Below are 14,237 nucleotides of genomic sequence, written 5' to 3'. Positions count from 1 at the left end.
ACGTATGCCAGGTGTTGTTTATTTAGCTACACTAAATTTCTAAAAATCGCCTGTGGCAGATAACACACTGCTAACCCTTGATCTACATTGCTCAATAAGGCGCCTATTGCTCGTACGAGAAATCAGAACGCATATACCGCCTAATTAATAAAAATGCATTCATTAGCTGTTTAATTATTTACTATACGGCACGTTTTGCTATGTTGGAATTATAGCCCGTAAGTTCGCAAGGGGGGTCCATTTTTAATGAATTATCAGGGGGAAACTAATTTCGATACGCTATTTTAAAAGTGTGCGACGATCGACGTACATTGGCGCTCCAGTTAAATTTGTGATTTAACGCATAGAATAGCGTTTAAGCTGAACTCTGGTGCATTTTTACCGCAAGTGTGACGGTGCATGTCTCGAAACCCGTGTCATCCTCAGAATTCGTTCTAATCAATGTGTCACAAGTTTACTAGCTACAATTCGTAAAATGCAGTATGTGCTGCAAATTTTTTACTAATGATCCTAATCAGTGGAAGTTTGTTAATTAATCGATTGCGCCTTTGATTGCTCACGATATTTATGTTCGCCTGATGGAGTAATTTATTGTAAGGTTTAGGACTATGTGTGTTATCAACGACAGGTGATCTTTATTATATTGGCGAAGCTAAAAAAAAAAAGCCCCATGTAAGTGTGTTTTGTTTCAGCAAACACTTATTTTTTTTAATTGCCTGTGGTACGTTAAGAACCCTTGGGGGTCAAAATTAATCCGGAGTCCCCCACTACGGCGCGCGTCATAATAAAATTGTGATTTGGGCAAGTGAAACCGCAGTATTCAATATTACCAGTGGCAGAAAGCACAATTTCAGTCTGTGAGCTGGTCTACTCGAAGAGGTGGATATTACCTGCACAAAAAAAAATTGAAAGACATAATCAAATAATTAACGCAAGTTCACTCATTCAGTGCTTAACTAATTTCCTTATTGCACATATTGCAATTTACAAATTCTAGCGGGTGAGACTGTAACGCATATCCACATTAACATGCGTATGACACCTTGTGCGGATGACACCATTTACAAGATATGCGCCGTCAAACGTGCGGTAAAAAGGCACTGTCATTTCATTTACTTTCTTAAGAAAACGTGGTTTTATGCATTGAAGCATTGAAGCATAAAAGTAACTGAAACGCCAATGCCTTTCTCCGCAAAGTTTGGGAATTCATACCATGAACCTGGTGCCATCCCGATAATTTGCCCCAAGTGGATCCGCCTTGCGAATTCCCTGTTTATAATTCGTAAATTTCAATGTGGGCCATAAGGTCATTAGTTAAAGGGACTCTAAAGTGAAAAACGATTTCTTCTGCATCAGCAAATTACCGTTCCACAACACCAAAAACACCACTCTTACAACGATAAGACGTTTGGTAAGCCAGAAAAAGCGCAAGAACGAAAAACGGGTGGCGACGCCTACTTAAGTTCCCGCACCTGGGGACTGTGATGTCTTGGATCCTGATGGAATCTTCTAGGGCCTACTAATAACATATAGCGGCACAGATTGACTGCATTGTGTTCTAAAGAGACCAAATAATCAACATGGCAAGTTTCGGGAACCTTTATTCAGCCAACGCGGCCCAAATGCGAAAACATACTTTGGAATCTCTGACGTCACGCGGACGTACCGGAGCTGGGGTTTCGGCCCGAAATTCAAATACTGATACTTGTACCTTCATTCTCTCATCTAATAATTAAACTATTTTTTAAGTGACTGCCTGCAGGGTTCTCGAACAATGCTTCATTAGACTAAACTTATTTATGGTTTCGCTTTAGTGTCCCTTTAAGAGCTTAGGTAGGGATTTTTTGTTGGTTAGTCGATTATGCATTTGAATTTTCTGCGCAAATAATGTCACCCTCTTCGAGTACACCAGCTCATTGACTAGAATTATGATATCTGCAGCAGGCGATTTCAGCAAAAAATTGAGTGTTCGCTGAAACACCCGGTATAGAGCGAGGTACAAAAAGTGCCCTTTATCTGAATCACGTCACATGGTTCCCACACATCAGCAGACATCCCAAAGCACATCAGCTGAATCCACGCACATCAGATAAATTCACGGTACACCTAAGTGCACCTTGATTTAATTACATACTACCTTATCTGCGGGCTGCACATGTCTGGAAAATGCATGTTGCAAGGCTTTCAAGTTTGAGAGATGCGCTAGAAATTTTCAGCTGGTCAAGTTTGCCTTCGTTCAACATGGCTAACAGCGCACTTGCCGTTGTGTTCCATACTATGGTCTGGCGCTTTTTGGCCATACTTGGCCCTAGCGCCATAAACTCCAAATTCATCACCATCGTGTCGCATACTATGGTTCTGTTGACTGTGATTGCTTTGTATTCGGAGGAAGCTTTATGGTTGGCGCTTTGAGGTAGCTTAGGCAAGATTCGTAACCATTTACCTTACCGTCTCCGCGCCCTTCACAAGACAAGCCTGCTCTAAAATTTCACGCACCAGCACCTTCAACCATCCACCTTTTCTTGTTGCTTCTTCTTTTATTTCTAGCCGGTATTTAGTGCCACGGTGGCTCCTTTTTGTATTGTCTCAAACGCTGTAGAATCCTCCCGAGACAGAGGAGAGCGAGGCGCCTTGCCAAGATAAAGTGGGCGAACGATGCCAAAAAAGAGAACGGAATAAAAAAAGGGGGGGTAGAAGGTTGGAGCGAGCTTTAATCAACACCTTGTTATGCAAATTTCGTGAACAGGAAACTCGAGATCACCCGGTGCACCTTCTCCTGAGACCCCGGACGTTTCTTGGGGATCCCTCAAAATTTCATCTATTTTTTTCTCCGTCCTTATTTTTCTTACTCAGCTTGTTCTTGCTGTAATTTTTATTTTTAATAACTATCTTCTCGAAGTTTTTGTTATATTGGTAACTTTTTCATCAGGGGGCCTGTCGCGGAAGTTCAATACCCTCTCAAAAAGGTTCTTTTTTCTCTCTCTTCCAGAAATTAACAGCCTCAGTGAGTAAGTGTTGTGTGAAGTTTGGTCAACCGTGCTGTGCTTCATCCAAGCTTAGGATTTAAGGCCCAGGGTACTCCAGATAAGTTAATCGCCCGAAAGCCTAGACAAATCTATTTAAGACTCAAACAGGCACTCGTATTTTGTTTCTGCGATATTCCTCTTCCATGCCAAGAGCGATTCCCACGGGTTCTGTAATATCTCTTTCCTCTGTAATATCGACTTGGCGCATGCAAACGCCTACTTGTAGTTACGGTGTAAAAGACAGCGAAACAATATGAAGGACTAATAGGAGAGAAAAGTGCGCCACTGGCCTTCCTGCTGCTGTCCTGTCGTTGCTTCAAATTGTTTCGCGTCCTTTTAAACCACAAGTATGAGACACCTATCCCAGCAACAAGCAGTTATTAGTACAGCTCCCCAATGTTTCAATAATACTGCGGGAGTGCTTAACGACACGACAGGCAGGGGCTGTATCGCAGAAGCGCGAATAAATGAGACAAAGGCACATGGAACACACGTGGACAAGCGCTATTTGCCTTTGTCCAATTTATTCGCCCTTAGTTTTCCCGTCAATATATGTCAGACCAACTAGCCCAGTCGTTTGTGATTCTGCAGGAATAGCCTATATGGGACCATGCTCGTACAACATTATGCTTCGCGCGTAGCCTTTATCCTCGCATTGGGTACCTTGCGCTGAAGATAACACACAGCCTAGCAGCGGTGGAAGCAAGATGGGAGAGAAAGAGAGAAAGATGAGAAAAAAAAGGCAGGGATGTTGACCAGTCATGTGTCCGATTGGCTACCTTACGCTGGGGGAAGGGAGAATGGGAATGGAAAGAAGGGGGAGACAGAGAGACGTGCACGTATAGCACTATACGGAGTCGAACGTATAGTGCTATACGTGCTATACGGAGTCGAACACAAAAGTGCCTCCGCTGCCTTCTGAGCCGATGATCCGTGGTGGCGGTGTTTGAGTACTGTCTGTTCACTATCATTAGGCAGTTTCCTGAATGCGTTGGATGGATGCAACGCGGCAGACATTCGCCGTCACGTCTCCGACCGCCTCTCACGAGGCAAGAGTGCCAAAGAGCGAGAGAGAGAGAGAGAGAGAGATAAAACATTTATTGTAAAGTCCCTGCTGGGGTTTGAAAGGTCAACGGAGAGGCTGGGGGGCTAACCCCTTAAAGCTCCACTTTCCGTCAGACGCAGGCCAGGCCTTGAACCGAGTTCTGAAAATGTTCAAGTGCTCATGTTTGGCGCAGCTCGACATGTTTGCGATAACGGGTAGAAGCGCGCACATTTCCGAACATCTGCGCAGCTAAGGTCGGTACGTAGCATTCAGGGGAACGAACAAGCGTGGGGCCTTGTCGTTCTTATCAAAGGCGTCTCATTTACCTCGCATCCCTGGTGGCTGGTGTCGACGACGCTGGAGTGATTATAATTACGATCATTGTGATGATGATGATTTATTGCCATCTCCTTTGAAACGGAGAGGTGACAAATATTCACGTAGCCTACCACCAGATGGCGCTCGCCTCCATCCATCCTCGGCAGTGGCGGCGTCGGCCGTGCGGCAGAACGAAAAAAAGAAGAACCAGAAAGCTCGCCTTCGCGCACCCGCGGCTGCATGCGCCGTAACGAGCAAGTAAACGCTTCATGAGAATAGAATGGATTCGAATTGTGCTACGTACGTATGCCCATGCTGCCTCTGAAACCATGATGCGTTCAAGATGGCCGTCGTACTCGCTAGTAGTCAGCAACTCCGATTAACAAAAGCCTCAGTATAATTTGTCTGAATGCGTCCGTGCGTGCGTGTACACGTGTTTCGACTCTTTGCGCACTCACACAGGGCGTCGTTGTATGTAGATTCTGCTGCGTTTTTGCTTCCTTAATTGCGCTAAAACGACTCATGTCGAATGATTAGTAATGGTAAATTGCGAGTGTTACACGGGGATGGAACATTCTTAAAGGAAATGCTTGAGATTTTCAGCGATGCTTGTAATGGTACGACATTCTGATGTTGAGCAAAAGCTATAGCGAGATCGACTACAGGGACCAATGATTGCTTGATTGCTGTAGTAGGGTCTTGGAATTATTAATGACAACTTAGCCTTGCTTATAACATACGCTGACATGCGGCTCAACGGGAAAGGGGGAACAGTGATTTCTTTTCCATCTGTTATTAAAACAAAATTTAGTTGCCCGTCTCCTGCAAAGTGGCCAATGTTTCGCTTTCTGGGTCACGTGGCGGAAATTGTTGACTGCTACGAACGAGATCACAAGCGCCGTCGAGACGTGTTGATGTTTCGCCGCCGCCTCGTATTTTTTATATATTTCTTTTTTTTTTCATCCCACGCGGAGAACGCCGCCCTCAGGTGAATATAGTGCCTGGGCGCGAACTCTAGGTCGAATGCTGCTGTAGGGACAGCAGAGGAGGGCAGAGAGTTGCATCTCATTTCAAACTCTTTCAGCGGCAAACAGTCCTGGCGAGTATAGGAGAGAAAATCGGCAGAGGACGAAGTGGCACACTCGGCTGCCACCAACGCATGCCTTGACGCACACCCTATACGTATATACGAGCGCCTACTCAAAATGTATGAGGGTCCCCCGATGTCCGTCCGCGTCGCACGGCCAAAGTCCAAATTGCGTTTTTCGAGGAAATCGCATTCAAGACGCCCACGTCCCCAAGATTCCTTTATCGCTCGCCTTCTTTTTTCTTTTTCTTTTCATCTCGGGAGAAAGAAGACTGTGCATCCCATATTCTCCCGACCTTTCTTTCCTACTGTCCTTCCTATTGGCACCGTCACATTGGTGCCACGAAAAGTAAAAAGAAATAGTAAAAAAGCAATGATAATGATGATAAAGAGGGACCATGCTCTGTCCAGCGGTGCTACGCTTGACTGCAATCTACAGTCCGTTTCCGGCCGCGTCGCGAAGCGCAATCTTGGCCAAAGCAAGGCGAGAATTGAGTTTCGTCGAAAAGAATAACAGTTTGTGCTGTCTAGAGTTCGTGTATTTATTTTTGGGCTTTGTTCCGCGTGGATTCCGACTACGCGCTCCCTTTATTTACGTGTTCTTGCGATGACTCGCGTGCAGGTCAACGAGGGTACGTGTCCGGTACCATTTGTTTATATGTGCGTACAGGGTCAGACGTTGATTCAATGAATCAGGATGTTGCGAAATTTTCCATTCAAGGAAGCGCTTTCGAATCCCCGATACATCTTCGTAAAGACTAATGAGTCGAAAATCTCAAAGCGATGGACTGAGCTCAATGCCCGTGCAGGCGTCCATCTCTTCTAATGGCCCGGGGTTTCGCAACTGAGGTTTTCTCTGCGTCGTTCACTTAACAGAATTCGGTGCGTGCCTTCGCCAGTTGCTCAATGCCTCCAGGATAATAATGCCTTGTCGGCTGATACAACACAGCCGATAACACATACCAGTACGATGCTTGTAAGGTCGTGTGTAAGGGAACCGCTACATACAACAGCGCATAATGCGCCCTTGAAGCTCTTGTGGTCTGTTGGGCCTCTTGTGGACCCCTATTTCGCGGTGCATTCCAGCTTATATTTGTTTCACATTTAATAATTGGCTCGGACACTGATGAGCCGCCGTTATCACTGAAATCGACCACTCGGCGTCGTAGATGATAAGAGCGACATTGGAAATGCACTTGATCGTTACAAAATACAGCACCTTCAGGGCTTCTTGTTCGCTCTCTGGGTTCTTTGCGCGCGCAGCGTTTGTGCAGTTTGCACATTTTGTTATGTAAATTTGACGCGCTGATGAAAGCACAGGTGATGTAACCACCGTTGCGCGAAAGTTGTACGATATACAAGGTCGCTTATGTTTGTATTCCAGGTCGCGCCCCTGGAGGTTACTGCCACTCGAAGCAAGAGCTGCAACAGCAAGGTAATCTATTTGACAATAATACCATGCATGCTCAATTTTTTTTATAGTATCGTTCACGGTGGGAAAACACCAATCAAGAAAGTTTACCGTTACTTCTCTGCAGATTTTTTGTTGTTTTGCTTTGAAAAGTGGTTTGTGCAAGTTGTAGCTCATGCATCGTTATTGCGATTTAAGTTGCTTTCTTCGCTGTCTCCTCAGCCTACTTTTGCTTCTATTAAGCGCTACGCTTAAGTGAATATTCGCTTATTCGTTATCACGCATATATATTTACCGAGCTGATATTATCATAAGAACCATCGCGCGAACTTGTGGATTATGGGAACCATGGTGCTTACGCCTGCTGCATCGCGATAATGATAGGTGAAGGGCCACTAAAGATACAAATAATCAGAGCTTTATTAATTAATTACCCTTTTAAAACGAAAAAAAAAGGCTACTGTTGCTCGGACATGATCTTTGGTAAGCCAGAAGAGACGCAAAAACGGAAGAATGATGGCGACGTCACCTTGAGAAGTTCTCTCATCTGTTCGCTATGACGTCATAGATTTCGACCGCATCTCATCCGACCTAGCTTATTTACCATCCGGAACGACGGACTAGGTTGTAGATTAATATTATCAAGTCTCAATAATGTTTATGAGCCACAGTGTCCAAAATACGAAAATAATTTTAAATATACGAAAAAGAAAGAAACGTTATGAAATTTATTACGTCACACTGACGTACGCACGTACGGGTCCTGGGATTTTGGTGCGAAATTCAAGAAATGGAACTTCGTCTTTCATTTCCTCTTCTAATAGTCAACCTAATACCGAGAAGTTAACAAAAACGGAGTTTTAAAGAATACATTATTAGCTTAAACAATTTTTTTATTATTTCTCTTTAGTGTCGCTTTAAGCGGCATCGCTATGTTTTTAGTGCTTGCTGGCGGTGTGAAACAGGTTCTCGACCGTTCCATGGCGTATTCTGAAGAGGCCACTCCATCACTGCCCTCTACAGAGACTCCTGTCAACACTCCAGAAGTCGCCCAAATTAGCGCGACTCTAATCGGGAAATAAACTTGCAGGCTACCTGCTCTTACACCGGTGCGTTGGTGTGCTAGGTGTGATATAATCAGCGTCCGTAGGCACCCAGAGGCTGCAACAATATGCATATATAAAAAGAAAGTGACAGTTTCGCCCGGAAAGGCGCACCATTGACAGCGATAGCATTGTTTAAGCGATGCGTTTCGGCTCTTTCGTTCGGGGCCTCTACTCTCGCATTCAGCCAAAAGTAGGTTTGCTCCACAGGCATCCCTTGCAGAGTGCGGCCGAATGACCTGTTAAATTTGTATCTATATTCCTTTTTTAAGCGCGTTTCGATTAACGGTTACTTATTCTTTCTGCTATTACTGCTAACAACTGAACACGTAACTTCGCCTTTCTCTATAGAAGCTCTGAAATCGTATTTCTGGTTATAACTGGGAATAATCCGCCCCTTTCTTTGCCAATCCCCCATAGCGGTTATGAGCCACAAGTTGGATAATAGACAATCACAACTCCTCGAACGATCTTCAATTTATACGCGGGTGCGACATACACTGATGCGACGTGGTACGCAAGACAACAGCGCCCTGGCAGCTGTAGAAGATCTTCTGCACGCGGTACATTCTTAAGGGTGTCCTATGCTGCCTGCCTAGGCAAGTGTCCGTGGCCGATAGTGGCTAGAGTGTCGGCCTTACGTGTGTGGGGATTTGGGGAATTCGACGCGCCATTGCGCGGGCGCATTTCACCCATGTCTGCAATCCTTTTTGCCACGTCGTCCTTGCTCCGAACCAGTTTTGGCGGTGGCGCTCCACTTGCGCTGGTTCGCGGTGAGGGCGGAGCTAGTGACGTCACGGAGCGGCCCCTGGTGGCTACTGCCGTGACGGTAGCGACTCTCTTGCTCCTTGGGACAGCACCCGGTACGTACATGCTTCCTCTCGTCCGCCGACACCTTTGTGACTAGGACTGAGCTCACGCACGGTGCCTTTGCCCGTGCGGGGAGCGCGTACCTCGTGTTGTTCCTATCCCGACGCTAAGCCGAAGAACGGGTGCCTAGTGCTCGCGCGAGGTCGTACCACGCCGAGCCGCACTCATCGGAGGCCCACGCCGAAGGAGATTGCCCGAGCTCTCCCGAGTTGACCCATCGGTTATCGCGAGAGCGAGTAGCATAGCCGCCGGGACTTTTCCTAGCGGCGCGTCCCAGCTTGAGCCTGTGCTCTCGCAGCGACGTGCTACAGGCGCCCCTAACTGTATTTTCGCCCTTGGTGCGGGACCCCTTTGGTTCCCCGCCGTCCCGGGACTGGGCGTTCATGCAGTGTTGGGTGCCGTTGGAGACAATAAACGGTTTCCGTCAATTTAGGGCAATACTGTGTTCTTGCGTGCGTCGCTCGGTAGCCCCTCGTGGCCTGAGCTCGCGCGCAGCGGCGCTAGAGGCTGACGGCTGACGCGGCCCTGTGGCTCGCTAAGCTCGAACCCGCGGTGGTCGGTACTCCTGTGAGACCCTAAGACCCCACACGTGCCAGGGCGTCTTTGTTCGAATCCGATCGTAGAGCCATTTTATTTATTGAAATATATGTATGTGCTTATATATATACACAGAACATCACGGCGACGGCGAAAATTTCCTTGGGGTGTCCCTTGTATCGCCATCGCAATAAAACGATTTCTTCGTGGATGATGCTATAGATAGATCAACAGTATTCGAACAAATAATGTCACTAAAGCCGAGGTTTCGGTTTATTGCGACTTGTGTTCGCCTCTGAACCCATCTTGAACGATCGCCTGCCGACTCTTTCGGGCGAAGTGCCACGTTGATGAGATAGCACAAAGGAACGTCTATTCCAGCTAGTTGAATATTACATGTATGAATGCTAGACTATCAAACTTACCTATCGCGCGATTAGCGCGCGAAGAACGGAGAACCCTGCTGCGTGGCAGCCAAATTTTCTTATAAAAGATTCTAGGCCGCGCTCCGGCTCCTTAATTAGTTTTAATGAGAGGACCCATTTGACGGTTCCGGTAAGAATGGCAAATCATTAATGATATCCTCATGGAGCGTGAGAACTAAATTACGAGGTATCCGGGGTCTTGCTCTTCTGGCTTTGTCTTTTTACGCTTTAGTATTTCTGAACAATTTTACTCCCCCCTTGTGAAAGATTCTACACTTTTTTGGAAAAAACTGCGAACACTTGTGTCCAACTTGTGAAGCATTGACGGGAATAACTAACGCAGCTTTGGAGGTAGGGCCACTTACGATTAAGTCTATCTTTTCATCGCTTTTACTTTTCCCAATGGCACTGTTCAGTCTCGGCAAAAGTGTTTGCATAAATTTTTGGTCTTTTCACTAAGGCATTCCTATTGCTAGCGTTCATTCCTGTTGACCTAAAGAAACTTCTAACTTGGGCCACTAAAAATCCCATCGATGGTTATTTCTACGTTTCTTTTTCGTGTCTTTCTTTTTCAGCAAGGTGGTTGTTATCAAAATTGTTACATTTGACGAGACACTGCCATAATACGACGTTGCTGTGAGGTTATCGTGCCCAGCTGACACGCGGGAGATTCAAGAATCAAATTCTCTGGTTTCTTTCTTTTTTTAGTCGCACGATGCATCCATCGCCAGCCATGCATCATGCAGTTTGGAGCAGGGAATACCGGAAAATGGCTATCGCTGTAATGCACACTATCGAAAAGATTTGGCTATAACGTTAGCACTTACAATTACCGCTATCGCAGCAAACACATAACTGAGACGCTAACAGTAATGTATACTATATAAAGTCAAAATTATCTGTGTCCTTTACTCTACTGTTACCAAGAGCCAGCCTCTATTAGTTTTACCGCCATAAAATTAAAGAAGCAGTAAAACCTAGCTAATCATCTCATGCATCTTTTTCCTTTATTTTCTTCTCCTTTATTGCCGATCCATTTTGTAAGCTTACTTGGTCCATCATCATCCTCCCTTCGGCGCATGAGGGATACCGCGCGCTGCCTAAGCACGTAATATGTATGGATGCCGCTGAGCCAGCATCATTGCCATGCAAGGGGGTGCCTTAGTTATGCACCTAGCCCGAACAGGGTCCGGGTTTGACGCAGGAGTAAGATGAAGGAGAAAGAAAAACGAGAGAGCGAACTGCGCTCCTGTATTCGCCGCTGTTTTCATTGCCTTTTTCTTTTTCTTTACGTCTCCCTCGCCCTTCCATCGTGCGCATTGCTTTGCATAAAACTCTCGCCCTATAGTGAGCGCGAACGTGGTCTCAGGGCTGGCCCTCGGTTCATTTCAACTAGCCATCGTGAACCTGACTTCTCCTCTCCCGTTACGGCTTCATTGCAAGAACGTAGATGTGGAAAGGATACGTTAAGAAAATTACTGCACTCTCTTCTTGAATGTATCGACCACCGCGCTCGGGTTTCGTATGCGTGAACCTATGCTATAAAAACGAATACCGCGCGCTTCAGAAAACGCCGTGCTCTACATATAAGTAACCGGCGAAAATCGCGTCAGCAATAAGATAGCAGAGAGAAACTTCGCGAATCTTGGCTTTCTATGGCTGAGAAAGGAGAAAGGAAAAATATATGTATAAAAGAGAGCCAGAGAAAGAGAGAGAGAGAGAGAGAACGGAGCCCGTATCGTCTCGCCTTATTTCTAATTCTAATCTGTACCTCGTTGCGATTCTCGCGATCGTCTTGATTCGCAGCGCATCTCATCTCTGTCTCCCCCTCCCCCTCCCTTCGCCTTCGTCTCCTCGCCGACCACAGAGAAGACAAGAAAGAGCGGAAACGGGCCTCTGGCTTTAGCGTCTTGAATTCACTGCGCGTGCCTTTCCACAAGTATAGCTCATGCACCCCTCCTCCCCCTCTTCCCCTGCCAACGTCTATGCTTCTCGCCCATCTTCCGCGCGTTCTGTTCTCTCCTCGCCGTCACAAGCTGCTCCTCTTGCTCAAAAGCACGATGCACAGAGATTGCGATGGAAAGCAGCAGCGGACGAAGAGGATGGGGGAGGGTGAGGGCACAACGCGATCGAGGGAGGGAAGCTGCAAACGTCGACGACTTTCAATGATGATCCATATTAACTTGATAATTATCCCGCATCGCAATATATACGGCAGGCACACCGAACAGGCTGCTGCTGCTGCTTACAGCAGCCCGGAGCTGCTCCGCTCCGGTCGGCTCCCTCGTCGGTCCGTCCAATCCGGGTGGCGGCGGCATTGCATTGCAGATGAAGGCACTTTCCATATAATTACAAACGAACACAAGAAATGGTCTCGCCCGAGAAAACCTCGCCGCCATGGTCGGGCCCCCCCTGGCACTCGCCGGCACCGCTGTTCGCTCGCCGCACGCGTTTCGCGTTTTGCGCGTCGCTGCCGCCGCCGCTGCGGAACCGTACCGTCGTGTGTCCGCCCGCGCGACGTCCAGGAGCCGTTGTCCTTTCTGTCGCCGCTTTGCTCTCACCGTGCGCCATTTTAGTTCCTCATTTGGATACCGCTTTCCCCGAATCTCAAGTCGCCTATTCAACCATCGCCAGGAGGATATGCTCGCGTAGCGTGCTGCACCTAACGGCTATCCAGGGCATCGGACTACAACGTGCGCCGAACAGCACTTCGCCTTTGCTTCGTGCGTCTCCCGCCATCTTTGCCCCATGTTCAGAGAAGACTTTCGACACAAAATGCGTGTTCGTAGTGGAAGCCGCGAATACGTCGATGTGGGCCGGACGCATCGACGTCATGCATAGTGTCCGCGGCATGGAAGGACGTACTCAGAGTGTGACGTTGTCTGTTTCATGTATAGCTCGCCGTATTTGCCCCATGCGCCACAGACTTCCGTCGTCAAGTTGTCGGTTCATCGTGGAAGTCACGCTTATATCGCTACTTCAGGACGCGTCGAGTTCATGGGTGTATGGATTGCAGGTATCTGCGTTCAGTGTGACGTCAGCGCGGTTCAGGCTATTGGCCGCCATCACTGCCCCATGTGCGAACACTTTCTTCGCCATGTTGTCGAGTCACTGTGGAGAGCTTCAAGTGCCGATTATGCCGACGCTGCAGGATACATCGACGCTATGTGTTTGTTGATGGCAAGGATGTGTTCCCAGTGTAGCGTCATTTCTGTGTCGGTTGATGCCCGCCATGCTTGTGCCATGCGCGAAGAACTTCGTCGTCAAGTCGGCGGTTCATCTTAGCGGCGCCAATGGTGAAGCAGGCATCGATGCCGTGAGTGCACTGATGGCAAAGAAGTACGACGTCGCCTACTCTCTAAGAGCGAAGAATTTAGCTGTGAAGTCGTTGGTACCTCATGAGAGCCATTGGATGTGGATACTACGCGCTTAATTCGCCTAGTTGGGTTTATTCATGCTGGCCAGATTTTTGTACCAGCTCACTTCACGTGGATGTGTGTCTTGGCCGCGTATACGATCATAGTTTTTCGTTTCTTCTTCGATTGGAGTTCTAAGATTTACTGTCAAGCCATTTGATCGAGAATGTCACGAAGCTGTGAACACCGTGAGCTGTGTGGGCTCGGTGCATTAAACATTGTCTCATGGAGATGCAGAAACCGTTATCACGTCTGCCTGCACATCTATCTTATGATTACATGTGTAAGTCAATTGACCATCAGTAAGAACTTCAGCATAAATGTTATCATTCCAGTTGGCAACGTTCGTGCCATGCCTATATTGGGCGTTCTAAAGCTGCCGCCACAGCGAACTGTTTTAACTGCTGTAAAAAGGGCTGCGCATGCGTTGACCACCGCTCTGGTGCAAGGTTTTCAGCAGCGTTGCCTATACAGGCCAACTTCTAAGCACTCATGCCTCGAAGTTGTTGGAGATTCGAGAAGACGTCTGTCAAAAGGATTTAGGCGACGCACGAAGGTTTGCTAAAGACAAAACGTTGTATGGCGAAAGATGAGAGCGGCTGTACTTCGTAGATGTTGGCCTCAGGAAGGCTCGTTTCCCAATTTGAGCAGAGGTTGGCATGTTTTGCGACTAGCGTGGCAAAACTTACGCCTAGAATGGCGTCGTGCTTAGTCATGAATCTTATTTAACATTAGAAAGCCGGGACAGCCGGAAACATTTTGCATTGTCTAGGTCTATGCTGTGCGCTGATGACTTTTCTGAGTGAAGTCACAGAGTTTCTCAGCAAGGAAAACAACGAAGAGACCCGAGCAACGTTGACTGTGAAAGTTGTGCAAAAGAAGAAGAGGAAGATGGAAAAAGTTTCATCTCGTAGGTCTTGTACTTCCCTTGTGCATCTTTACGTCCCACCATTGGCACAGTGGAATAGAAAAAGTGCGAAGCTCTAAGCTGAAGTTGTC

General features: G+C 47.1%; 1 long non-coding RNA gene across 7 annotated transcripts in view; it reads left to right on the top strand.

Moving 5' to 3' along the window:
- LOC126522746 (uncharacterized) overlaps nucleotides 1–14,237 on the top strand; it is a 785,183-nt gene that overhangs the window by 623,490 nt on the left and 147,456 nt on the right. For all 7 annotated transcript variants that reach the window (XR_011895173.1, XR_011895179.1, XR_011895176.1 and 4 more), the window contains one exon: nucleotides 6,861–6,911. This is a non-coding gene — a long non-coding RNA (uncharacterized lncRNA). The remainder of the gene's footprint in view (nucleotides 1–6,860; nucleotides 6,912–14,237) is intronic.

Source organism: Dermacentor andersoni, chromosome 6, assembly GCF_023375885.2.
Source record: "Dermacentor andersoni chromosome 6, qqDerAnde1_hic_scaffold, whole genome shotgun sequence".
In the NCBI taxonomy this organism is placed as follows: Eukaryota; Metazoa; Arthropoda; class Arachnida; order Ixodida; family Ixodidae; genus Dermacentor; species Dermacentor andersoni.
Note: the sequence above shows the minus strand (reverse complement) of the source record. Positions and strands in the feature narration are given on the sequence as shown.